This window comes from Taudactylus pleione, unplaced genomic scaffold, assembly GCF_031769625.1.
Source record: "Taudactylus pleione unplaced genomic scaffold, aTauple2 ptg000244l, whole genome shotgun sequence".
NCBI classification, from domain to species: Eukaryota; Metazoa; Chordata; class Amphibia; order Anura; family Myobatrachidae; genus Taudactylus; species Taudactylus pleione.
Genome location: NW_028284646.1, coordinates 1,337,923 through 1,351,940, shown reverse-complemented (window position 1 = coordinate 1,351,940; position 14,018 = coordinate 1,337,923).

Sequence of the window (14,018 nt, the reverse complement as noted above, 5' to 3'; positions counted from 1 at the left end):
CCTGAAGAGGGGGACCCTTTATTGGGGGGGTCCCCAACTCCCCAGGGATCCCTGGCCTGGGCTGACTAGCGGTCAAGGGGTAATGCTTTGTCCAGGGGAACCGGTGAAAGGGTTTCCCTGGCTGTGGCATTACTCCCACTCTAGAAATAGCCAGGTGCTGGTTATGAAAATTACAGGGGAACCCTATGCATTTTTCCCCAGTATTTCCAGAACCAGGACTAGCTCAGAGACTGGTACTGGTTGCATTAAGTACAGGGAAACCCTACGCATTTTTTCCCCTGTATTTACACAGCCAGGACTGGCTATGAAAAGTTTGGGGCTGGTTGTGCTTTTAAGGGGGATCCCACATCAATTTTTCTTAATTAACACTTACCAAGCTTTTTACACTAAGATATATGCATGCATCTCACTGATGTATGCATGCATCTGTGTCAAATAGAACTGAAGTAAATTTTTTAGTGGGATTTGGTGTTCAATTTGTACATGAGAATGCAAAATTGAATATCAAATCCATTCTTAAAATCAACCAAAATCGAAATTGATTTGAAAATCGAATGCAAAATAGAATAGTAGTAAATGAGGGATTTGCTAAGAGATTTTCCAGTTCAATTTCAATTTGATTTCAGTCGATTTTATAGATTCATATAAATGAATACTAAATTGAACCTTAGTAAATTTACCCCCAGAAGTATCCTGGTGCGCAGGTGAGTCTGTCAATTATAATAACAAATGTAAAAAAAAGTGAATAAAAATTTTTTTTGAAAATTGTGGCATTTCCTCATAATAGACACTGTAAATGTTGCTAAACACAATGTAACTTTTAAATCAGAGACTCACATAAAAGCAGAGGATACATGTTAATTGATCTACTGTAAATTATATTCCTGGGGGTATATTTACTAAAGTTTGATTTTGAATTCAGTTCAATTTGCCATTGCGATTTGGGTCCGATTTCTATTCGATTTTGATATTGGAGATTTACTAAAGGCAAAATTGAATGTCAAATTTAACAGAACACTGAATTTCATTCAAAATCGAATATTGGCAATACATCAATGTTTTCCCATAGTCGAATATAGGATCCATTCATTTACTAACATTCGACTTGCAAATGGAACGTAAATCGAACTCAAAATCGAACTTCAAATATCCAAATGAATAGAATAATGAGGGACAGTCAATTTGAACTTCTAAACACCATTCTATTGGCTGGAAATTGATTGTAATGCCTTTAAAAGTTCCCAAAAGCATGTGGGGCAGTCTGGTTGTAGGAATATGACTGCTCAAATGCCTGAGGGATGGTGGTTAGGTAAGTTACCTGTATGTGTTAATTAAGCAACTAATACCACATATTATTATATTGTACTAAAAAAATTCAATATTTTGATGCAACAGGTGATTTAAGCTATGGCTATTACTCTTGGCTTCTGATTCATTATCAGATCTGACAAACTCCTGCTGAGCATAAATATAATGAGGCACATATAGTCACCCGATCTGTGATAGAATGCACCTTTGGACTATTAAAAACAAGGTTCAGATGTATTGATTAATTGGGAGGCATAGTATTATATCATCCAGCAAAAGTGTCCGATATTGTGCTCTGCTGCTGTCTATTGCATAATCTTGCATTAAATCAACCATTCCCCCAAGATTATGCAATAGACGGTGAGCAGGCAGAGATTTTGTTACCAACAACTGACCATATGAGCACAGAAAGTGGAAGGCATATTAGGGTTACACTTATTGACAACTATTTCAGATGTAAGTATTTGTTTTTGTGAATTAAATACCACAAATTTATATTATTCAGTTAGCTGTTCATGTATAAATCAGTGTAAAAAGATAAGTATTTGCAATTGTCTAATTTTGTATGTGCCAAAAATGACCACTATAAAATTATATGTTTATGTAAACAAAACCACAAACATTAGTTTTGTATGGTTAGGGAAACAAAATATAATGGATTTCAAACTGTACACCTTCAAACATGCAAATCTTATTTCATGGTCTTTTAAAAAAAATGTGGCTGTAAATAACTTTTTTATTACCAAATATTTTTATCCCACATGGCCTGCAAAATAAACGTAACCTTTTTTAGAGAATAAGTGTTTAAATAGACAAATGTTTACAAAACTAAACAATGCAAGAATACAATATGTCAGAAATCTATAAACAGAAATAACAACTTAACTTATTTTTCCTTGGAGGATATGGTGCAGGGGGTGGTTGATCTGCTGGTCTGCTGTTTAGCCCACCACATGTTTGGAGGCACTGTCTTGGTAGTGTGGGTGGTGTTGTGCTTGCAGTTGGTGTACTGCTATCCAAAGCTAACCCTGTTTGTATAGGTAATCTTGACAAGATTTGTGTGCCTATTGTTGTTATCGCATCAGTTAGCTAATTAATAGCATTTGTTTGCAATGCCTGGTTACTATTGTCACTTTGGTTTGGATTTCTATAGCTGTACTCACTAAGTTGCTATTAATTTGAGCTAAGACTGAAGTTAGTCTCCTAACTTGTCTATAATTTGAGGTCCGATTGTGGAAGGGTTTTCATAAACTGAACACCAAATCCCTTCTTAAAATCGACCAAAATCGAATTCGATTTGAAAAGCGAATGCAAAATCGAATATTAGTAAATGAGAGATTTGCAAAGGGATTTTGCAGTTCAATTTAATTTCGATTTCAGTTGATTTTATAAATTCATAAAACTGAGTACCAAATTGAACCTTAGCAATTTTACCTCCTGGTAAGGATACATAGGGAATAAACATGCTATGGATGTAGGGGTAAATATAGACACAGTTTTAGGTGACAAAAACCAAGTTAAAACTTAGTCTAATGTGTTAAACAAATCATGGACAATACTGAAAACAATAAAGCATTATAGAAAAATGTTCCAAGAAATCTTGTCATTGAGCCTATGTGGTATAGTCGTGTTGAGCTCATAAATCCATTTAGTATCTAATAAAAGCAAATGGCTTGCTCTAACACCACCTCGTAATGATTGGTTTTTATAATCTATGATTTTGTGTCTAAGCAAAGACAAATTCTCGAAAATGTCTGGCCACCAGCTGTTCAGTAGGTTTTCCTTATTTAGCAGCTCTAATAGCATATTGAAAAATATAGTAACACCACCACATGGGAAAATTATCATGTATACCACGTAGAAAGTGTTACAAGTGAACACGTGGCAGATCTTGTAAATATTTCCATAATGTGGATGCTTAAAGCAGGTGTCTACCTCCATGTACCTGCATGTCGTGCAGTTATGGCACTTGTAGCATTCAGGCAGTTTTTCGTAGATATTAATATCTGGAGGCTGTGGTAAAGGTTGTTATTGTCTGTGCGAACTGACATATCTCTTAGATTTCTACCCCTAGTGAAACAAAGCATGGGTCTTTTATTTTTAAAACATTTAAGTTTTTTGTCCATGGAGACCATTGGCCGTAAGGCTTTTGTTGTCCTTTGAATGACAGGGTTAGCTGTATTGAACTCGCTTTTCCAAAGAAATACAATCTTGGTATTATTAATTGTTGGTTTTAACAAATCTGGGATTTCAAGCACCCACTGCTTCTAAACTTTCATTCTTAAAGGTTATGTGTCCATCCAGATAACTGATTTCCTTGTCACTTGATTGGTATGTGAATTTTATAGGTGAATCACCTATGTGAATTTACCTATAAAATTCACATACTAATCAAGTGACACGGAAATCAAGAGCATGAATAGGTTATCTATGTATCTATGTGTTAAATGATTTTCAGTTACCCAGAAATGGTTAAATGTTCACTGAAATATAAAAATGTTTGCGCACAATGGGGCCACATCGGACCCCATTGCACATCCTGCTTTCTGGATATAGAAAGCTCCATTATATAGGTAATAGTTTTAGTTAATCTCAGTTCTAACAGGTGTATAAAAAGTTGTCTTGCATATTATGTGATTTCAGGAATTGTCTTACTGTACTCAGCCCAGCTCTATGTGGGATAATGGTGTAGAGGCTGCAGACATCCATCACACAGAGCAGACTGCCTTCAGGAACTTGTCCAATGTTATTTAAAAGAAGCAGGAAATTTGTTGTATCCTTAAGAAACATGGCTTGTTTAGTGGCAAACAGTTGTAACATCATATCCAAGAATTTGGATACTGATTGATATAGGGCAGATGTTCTCAAACTCGGTCCTCAGGACACCACACAGGTCACGTTTTCCAGGTCACCCAGCAGGTGCACAGGTGTATTCATTAATCATTACTCATTTCACACATTTTAAAAGATCCACAGGTGGTTATAATTATTTCACTTTTGATTCTGTGAAGAGACCTGGAAAACATGCACTGTGTGGGGTCGGGAGGACCGAGTTTGAGAAACTGTGATATAGGGAATATACTCAGGCCCGGTGACAGGGGGGACTAGGGGTACACCTGTACCAGGCCCCGGGTCCAGAGGGGCCCCAAGGACTGGCCAGGCACTTAACAGGGCCACGGACTCACTGTTCAAGCTGGCGGGCCCCGGCTGCTGGGACCCACAGCCGCCTCTGCCCAGCCCCTGCTCTATTCCTTGTAGCCTGGCCCAGGTAGCGCTGGGCTTCTCCCCGTGGTGCAGCCGCAGCCTGGGCTAGGACCTGCTGACTGCCGTGCATCTGACCTTATGAGCAACACGGCGGTGTGACATCATAGGTCACATCGCCGTGCATCTCTTCCCATCAGGCAGGCTGCATTTTGGAGGGGATAGGGGATGTTAGAGGAACAGGAATGGTGGGCAGAAGAACAGAATGGGTGCTGGGGAAGAAGTTGAAGGTAGCTGGGGACAGAGGAAGGGGCTGGTTGCATAAGAAGGTGCTGGGGGCAGAGGGGCAGAGGAAGGTGATGGGGGCTGGGGACAGAGGAAGGGGCTGGGGTAGAAGAAGGTGCTGGGGCATAAGAAAGTGTTGGGGGCAGAAGGTGACACAGGCTGGGGGCAGAAGAATGTGCTGGAGACATGAGGTGAAAGGCTGGGGGTATAGGAAGGTGATGGGAGTTGGGGGCAGAAGGTCACACGGGCTGGGGCAGAGGAAGGTGATGGGGCTGGGATGGAAGAAGATGATGGAGGGCTTCTGAACTGATGATTGTGATGAGGGGCTGAGGACTGTGGATTGCTGAGGCATCCACATCACTGTTATAAGGAAGACCTTGCAAGAGACGGCAGATAAGAACTACAGTCTGCATCTTCAATGACAGAGAGACCATATGGTAAGTCATAGTGTATGTTTTTTTACTTTATGTAAAGGCTGGTATATCTTTCAGTTAACATTGTCATGATTCACATATCACACATGCAGGGGAGGGATGTGCAGGATTGGGGTGATGGTGAGAAGCTGGGGCCCCCAGAGACATCAGTGTACCAGGCCCCAAGATTTCTGTTGCCGGCCCTGAATATACTTGCAAAAATTATTGGTCTCCCAGGTGGATGTTTCAGATTTTTATGAATTTTTGGCATTGTATATAGTATAGGTACCACTCGGGAGACTCACGATTATCGACAATCTGCACATGCGCAGGACCATTCTGGGCAGAATGGATCCTGCATAGTTGCATGCAAAACCTTGAATGCCTCTGTCTGATTGGCAGGCAGTGGCATTTATGGAGTGGTGCGGAGGCGGGGCTGGAAATGGGGGCATGTATGCCCTGTTTTCAGGGAGTGGCTAGCCCAGGATCTGCATTGATCAATGCAGTGTCCCGGGCTTGCAAGCCGGCCAGCCTGAGAAAGCTGAGGCCTACTCAGCTGGCCAGAGGCCCGGTGCATTTCCCATCAATCACCAATGGCTGCGATCGTGATCCTTGCCTGCGACTGCCGTCACAGTGCTGGGATCGCAAATGCAGCAGGGAGTGTCATACACCTCCTGCTGCTGCATTTGCATTATTGTAAGGTTTGCAATTGCAAAACTGCCTGCGTGCCTTCCATACCTTATGCATAATAAGCTCACGTTCTTTAGCTGTTTGTAATATGACATCTAGTTTTCTTTTGTACATAGCTGTGTTTATGTAAACACTGATATGTCTCAGTATCTCTTCATTGATTTTCAATCTCTAATTTAGAATTACAGAGATTTTGTACGGCTATGGCTCCCCCTTTGTCCACAGGATGAATTATTATGTCTCTAACCTTGAAAAAGATGCCCATGAGCATTGAAACGGTGGAGCCCAAGAGCATTGAAATGGAGAATTGGAAGAGTGATGGGTGGTAATACACAGTATCCTGAAGTCCATTCTTTCCAGTGTTAGGAATACCTGGGCACCATCTTTCTGCCTGGAGAGTGTAACATGACATGTTTTCCAAACTACCTGGTACAGAACATAGGGCACGATTCAGACCCGCTCGCTAAGAAGAGTTCACACGCAGACTGGCAAGGTTTTCATTGTGCGCATGCGTACGCATCACAGTGCGCGTGTGTGAACCAGTCTGAGCAATCGGGAACTGTTCGCTCACTGCGCATAGACTGCTCAGCCAAGTGAGCCATTTGTGGGTGGTGACAGGGGTTGGTCTATGAAAACGAGGGAGTGGAGGTGCGAACGCAGGCATGCCTGAGCATCTCAACGCCATTCCAGAGGAGTGCATAATTAAGACGCAGCGTCATAGTACACATCACCTGGCTGAATCTTACACTGAAGTGCACGCAGTGCTTGCGGTAGGGTATGGTCAACCACAAGTGCTGCATTCACTTCCAATGGTACCCGATGGTTGCATACACATCCTGGAAATTACGTGCTCAAGTGGGCATCTTAAGACAGGCTGGTGGGCATCTGCATACACAGAGCGATTGCACGCAAAGACATAGTGGGCGTGCTTATGCCTTGCCATGTGATCACCTGCCCTGCTGTTGGTTAGCCAGATTTGCATACCCGCGAGCATACGCATCTAGCAAGCAGATCTGAATCGAGCCCATAGTCCCCTACAGTATGTGTGTTTTAATTTTTATAAAAGTTTTATTGCCATACTGCACTATGAGTTTTTATATTTTTTATTGCTGGATTGAAATATCTTCCCCATGAGGTGGTGTTGAAAGGAAAAAGAAACCTTTATCTTTCTGATCACCTGCAGTATTCATGTAAGCATTGATGTAACATCCCATTAATGTGATTCTTCTTTCACTCAGTTGGGTGATTTTTTTTTGGTCTGCTAGTGGAGCACACTGTCATCTGGAAGTTTTTTTGGAGACTTGCTTTGAACATCTAAAACATTTATTCTTGCACATTGATGGCGAAGAACTATATTAGTATTACACTATTTATGTTTTTTATTTTCTATTTTTGGTTAACATCATTAGAGGATGCAGTTTAAGAAGCAAACCTTTGGAGTGTATTAGTGTGTGACTATGAATGTGTGTGTATTAGTGTGTGACTGTATGTATTTGTGTATAAAGGGGGGTAACCACTTAGCGATTTAACCAAGCGATTTCACGATAACGATGTCTTTATTGTGTAATCGATTGCAAATCGCGCATGCATCGTGCATACATTGGGCATGTTTTGGTCGGAAGCGACCAGCGATGCGTGTGTCCGCTGGTCGCTTACGACATCCGACATCGCCCGTACATGCTGGTCAACCTGACGATCTCTTCAGGTTCACCATATGCGGGGATGAGGGATGTGCCTGGACTGAACAAGTGAACGTTCAGTCTAGGCACATCACTAGATGTGCAAACGAGAGCACGACAGCAATGTCATAATCGGGCTCTCGTTTGTATATCTATAAGTGGATACCCGCCTTTAGTGTGTGACTGTGTAAATAAGTGTCTGTATGTATGCATGTAAAGGGGCCTATCCATTACATGACTTTGTGAACAATCTGACCAAAACCAGGAGGTTTTGGTCAGATCGTGTAAAAAGTCAAGTAATGGATAAGCTACAAACGTCCTGCGACACGCACTCCCATGAACAACTGTCAGAGTCTTTTGCCATTCGAACATGCTGGTCAATTTCTGTATATTGCTGAACAACTTTAGAAAGTGTCGTTCAATGGATATGCAGTGAACGGCCAACGGTGAATGGCAAACGACTTGTTTAATGAATATTCACTGCACTCATTAAAAATGTCGTACTTGGTCTATAAAGAAATTGTTCGCAAAAGTCTATCATGTTTGTGAAAGACATTTGCATGAAAGACTGTTTGTGAAAGACATTTGCATGAAGGACTTTTTTGTTGGCAGGAAACGTCTTTGGTCTCTGGTCTTTCACAAAAAAATCGTCTAATGGATTGGACCCTTAACTGTATGTATGTGACTATGTATGTGTGTTACTGTAGTTACAGTATGTGTGCATGTGTGTAACTATGTATTTGTATATATGTGTGACTGTATGTATGTATGTATGTATGTATGTATGTATTGTGATAGAAGCACTGGAGAAGTTAGGGATGGCATGTATATGTGTACCAGATTCCTGTAATATGTATTTTAACCCCCAGGAAGAGTCTGTTTTACAAACAGATCTGAGTGTCGGCTTTTGGTAAAAGCCGGAGAATGGGTCCTGGGGGTGTGGATGTGAGAGAGAAGGGAGAGCTCCATTCACAGGGCCATTTCAAGTGTTAGGCCTTTCAGCCTGAGAGCAGGATAATTAGGGATTACACTTGGAAGTGGCTCAATATAGCTATGTAAGAGTTTAGATGCAGTGTCTCACACACCCTGGGGAGAACAGACACTGAGGTGTTGTTCAGAGACACTGGGACCTTTTGAAAGTGCTGTGTTTGTGGTGAGGCTGTAGGCCTTGCCACTTGTAGAGAAGAAATTACCTGTCAGGTCAGTGCCCAGCTGGGCTAGGATTTATTTTATGTTTGGTTTATTTGACTATTGGAGTTGCACAGTGAAAACTGGTGCAGACCAGCTTGCACGAAAACCCACAACTGGAGTGCTGTTTCCTGGCTGCCCAGGAGAGGGACCCCTACCCCGATCATATCACAATTGGTGTAGAATGCGGGAAATGCACACTGGAAATTGCAGCAAGAGGAAAAGTTTTACATTTAAAATTTAAAGTGTCAGACACCCATTTGTTGTGTTGAATATCAACTCGTGTTCTGTGAAGTCCAAGAAGGTGGCATTGGTAGATGCTTAGAGAAGCAAGATTCCACTTCCAATCTACACCTAAACACAACATGGAGGACATTGTTAAGGCCTTAAAAGATGTGGTACAACAGCTAGTAGTCCAGTCTGGAGATGCTTCCACAGCATTCGCTCCATACGGACCAGTCACTTTCTGCAAAAGATGACCAAGAGTGATGATGTGGAAGCGTTTCTTACGGCCTTTGAGAGAACCGCAGAAAGGGAGAGTTGGCCCAAGGAACAGTGGGCAAGTCTTGTGGCACCCTTCATGTCTGGAGAACCACAAAAGGCCTACTATGACTTGTGCCTGGCTGATGCAAAGGACTATGCAGAGCTAAAACAGGAGATCCTAACTCGCTTGGGAGTCACCTCATTTGTTTGGGCCCAACGAGTCCACCTCTGGGAGTTCCAAATGGAAAGCCTCCACGCTCACAGATGCATGACCTCATCCATCTAACCACAAAATGGCTACAGCACGAGACGCTGACAGGACCGCAGATCGTGGAAAGAGTCGTGATGGACCAGTATCTGCGATCACTATCTGCATCTCTGCGCAAGTGGGTGAGCCATGCAGACCCTAAGTCCGCAGACCAGTTAGTCGAACTGGTGGAGAGGTATGTGGTGGCTGAGGAACTGTTGAGTGTGTCCCACCAGGCCCCGATTCCACAACGGCGATCTTCCATGACTACTAGTAAGACTGTTCCAGGGGAGAAGGGTGATGGACGGTGGAATGAACTTAGGATTGTGGGTTTGGAACCCGAGGATAGGCCAATCAGGCCAGGAAAGTTCTAACCCCATAAGAGACTTGATAATAATATGATACAATGTTTTTGATGTAGTGAATTGGGCCATATTGCTGCTAATTGTCCACTCACCTCTGAGCCTATGCAATGTGATACTGCTTATGTCCGTTGCAGAATGTCTTTCTTTGCACAACTTGCCTGTACTGCTTACCGACAGGCTGAGACAGATAAGCAAATGTGTAAGGTTACTGTAGAAGGCAATCAAGTAGCGGCTCTGTTAGATCTGGCAGCCAGGTTACACTTATGAAAGCTGAATTGGTGAACCCCTTAAAGCGCAAGGGAAGAACTGTTGGTGTGACCTGCATACATGGGGATACTCTGTATTATGTTACTGCGGAAGTGAACATAGAAACACAGTGTGGTTCCGTTATAATATCTGTAGGTTTGGTGCATGGCTTGAGGTATGATATAATTGTGGGGAGAGACTTTGCTCACTTCTGGAAGTTGTGGGAAAGCCGATTTGTTACTGAAGTAAATAACCCCGACCCATTTGAGAAGGTTGCTGATCCAGCAACAGGGGAAGTTTCTTCCGAGTTTGAGAAGTTCCCTTTTTCTGGCATGATTGGTGAACCAGAGAATACTGAGGTGGGAAGTGTTGTTAAGCCAGTTGATCGTCTGTCTGATCTTGAGGTCAGAAAAGAGATCTTTGCAGTGGAGCAGTTAAATGACCCTACTCCGGTAAAAGCCAGGGAAAATGTAAAGATGATTGTTGGTAAATCCATAGACCCTGATAATCCATTGTCATGTCCTCACATGGCAGTATGCCAGGATTTTTTGTATGGGAGACATCCAAGGGGATTACTTGACATTGCCTAAGAGACATGGGAGGGGCAGTCCATTCCCTATAAAACTGTCATTGAGCCTAGGAAAAGAAAGCCAGAACAGTTATACCATGTAAATCTTATCAAACCTTGGAAGGATAGAGCAACTCTGTCAGCCATCCCGACCCCTCCAGTAAGCTTAGGGCCTTTGGTTCCTGAAGTGACAATAGCTAAAACCCTGTTGACCATTCAATAGCAGGAAGTTAAGGAATTTCTTATCAAAAATAGGGTTTTGTTCACAGATGTACCGGGCATAACCACAGTCATTAAACATGACATAATCACTGACCCAGGGGTTAAGATTAACCTATAGCCCTATAGGTTACCAGAAGCCCAAAGAGAATCAGTGTCTACAGAAATTAAAAAAATGTTGGAACTGGGTGCAATTGAAAAATCGCATAGTGAGTGGTCAAGTCCCATTGTGCTTATTCCAAAGCCTGACAGGAGTGTAAGTTTCAGCAACAATTTTCGAAAATTGAACAGTGTGTCAAAGTTCTGCCAAGGGTGGATGAGCTAATTGAAAGGCTAGGAACAGCCAGGTATTTAACCACTCTAGACTTGGCCAAAGAGTATTGGCAAGTGCTGTTAACTGAGAATGCCAAAGAAAAGACAGCTTTTCCGACGCCAGAAGGGTTGTTCCAATACAAGATGTTGCCCTTTGGATTACGTGGGGCACTAGCTACCTTCCAAAGGATGATGGACAGAATTCTAAGACCCCTGCTGCTTGTCTAGGTGATGTAGTCATTCATAGTCCTGATTGGCAGTCTCATTTGCCCAGAGTACAAGCAGTATTGGACTCCATCTATAGGGCAGGATTGACAGCCAACCCAGAGAAATGTTGCCTAGGGATGGAAGAAGTAAAGTATCTTGGTTACACCTTTGGCAGAGGTTTAATAAAGCCACAGCTTAATAACAAGGTGGTTCTTGGCATTACAAAATTTCAAGCTTGCAGTAGAACACAGGCCAGGAAGCCAGCTGGCCAATGCAGATGCTTTGTCACGATCATATCACTGTATGTATGTATATGTATGTGACTTAGGGGGGGATGTACTAATGGCAAATGTGATAAAAACTCCGAAAACTGCTGTTTTCGGTTGTTTAACCACATTCCCCATGTATCAAGCTTCTATAGATGGCATTGCTATAGAGGCCTATGGGCTTCTTTCCAAATACAGTAACTCTCCAAAAGGGATCCTTTAGGATCCCTCCCAGTGTCCCCCACACTATCCCCATGTCCCAAATTATGCTCTTTAGGGCCCCCAAGTCTTAAGTGCCCTGGGACCCCCAAAGCCTTACTACAGGGGTCTTTAACTCATGGCCAGCGAGCAACAGATGGCCTGTGGAGCTGTTCCCCATGGCCCACCTATGTTTAGTGTAGTACGGTTCACACTACACAGAAACAAATACCGCCGCTGGCGGTGTGTTTGATTTGGCAACCAATGACAGACTCTCATTGGCTGCTGCAATCACGACTGGAGCCGGGCTGGAGCTCACTCATTAGCTCCACCTTCCGACTCCCACAGTGGGTGATGGTAGAGACGTCATGACATCTCTCCCATAGTGCAGAGTGGGCCGGGAGGATCAGAGGGGAGGACAATGGCAGGCATGGGGATTCAGGTAAGTGGTTTTTTTTGTGTGTCTTTGTCTTATATTTGTAAGGGCACTGCATAGTGTCTTTATCCTATATATGTAAGGGGCACTGCATAGGGGTGGGGGGACTACATAGGGGGGATGCAATCGGGAAGCCAGCTGACATTATACCGACAGCCAGCTTCCCGACTGTCATGCCCCGGCGAGGATGAAATGCCTGGCATCTAGATGTAGATGCCGCTCATTTCACCGATGCCAGGAGACCGGCACCAGGCATTCCAATAGAAGGGATGCCTGGTGCCGCGAGCGGACAGCCGCGGGGGGGAGGGTGAGGTTTAGGGCTCCCGGGGGGGACTTAGGGTTAGGCAGCCCCCCGGGAGGTTAGGGTTAGGCTAGAGGGAGGGTTAGGGTTAGGCTCCCCCCGGGGGACAGGTTTAGGCAGCGGGGAAGGGGGGGGTTAGGTTTAGGCACTTAGAGGGGGGGATTAGGGTTAGGCACTTGGGGGGGAGGTTATGGTTAGGCACCCCTAAGGGATGGTTAGGGTTAGGGAGGTACGTTAGGTTAGTTAATACTTACCTAGGGACGATCTGGATTTCCAGTGCTGTCGGGCTGCCGCTGCCAGGATCTGTTCCAGTGTCGGGCTGCTGCTGCCAAGAATCAAACCGCCAGCGGTATTTCATACCGACTCCACATAAGGGGACTACCACTGGGGGCACTATATTAGGGGCACTGCATAGGGGGGACCTGGGCCACCATCAGGGGGGGGACTGCCGGGCCTCGAGTCCTGAGCCCAGAGAGAGCGGAAAGAGAGGGAGGCCCGGGTGCACCGGCAGACAGGTAGAATTTATATACAATGTTGGCCACGAGCCAGCCAGAGCTCGCAGACCGGCAGCCAATCTGGAGCAGCGTCTCCTGATTGGCTGCCGGTCTGCAAGCTGAGATTGGCTGGCTGACCAGCAGCCAAATGGGAATGGCCGTTCCTGATTGGCTGCTGTTCCGCAAGTTAGGAATGGCTGATGGCCGGGGTCATAGAACGTCATATTTGAAATGTCACCACAGCAGCACTACTGCCAGAGCCACCTGGGCCCTCCATCTCTCTCTGCTCTCTCGATATTTGAAATTCTGCCTGCGCTGAGCCAGCTGAAGAAATTCTAAAACAGGTACACTACAGTCACTACTAACTTCATATTCCCTGACATAGCCCTGTTCTTCCCCCCATCCAGCCAGTCATCCCTAATCTGCCCCCCCCCATTCCAACCATTCTTCCCTACCCTGTGCTTTTCCCCCTAGTCCAGCAAGCCTTTCCTGTCTCCCTCCTAGTTCTGCTAGGCTTCCCTGTCCCTTACCCCCTCAGTCCAGCCAGCCTTCTCTGCCCTGTGCTTCACCCACTAGTCCTGCCAGCCTTCCTTGCATAGGGGTAACCACTAATGGGTGTACTGTATAAGGGGTACTGCATAGGGGGGACTACTACTGGGGGCACTGCATAGGAGGGACCACTACTGGGGGCACTGCATAGGGGGAAACCTACTGGGGGCACTGCATAGAGGGGACCACTACTAGGGGCACTGCATAGTGGGGGCCACTACATAGGTGAACCACTACTGGGGCCACTGTATAAGGGGCACTACTGGGGGCACTTATGGTACATAATTATTTGAGGATGGGGCAACTATCTGACATAGGAGGGACAGTTAAGGGCATAAGTATAATTGTGGGAGAAGAAGGCCA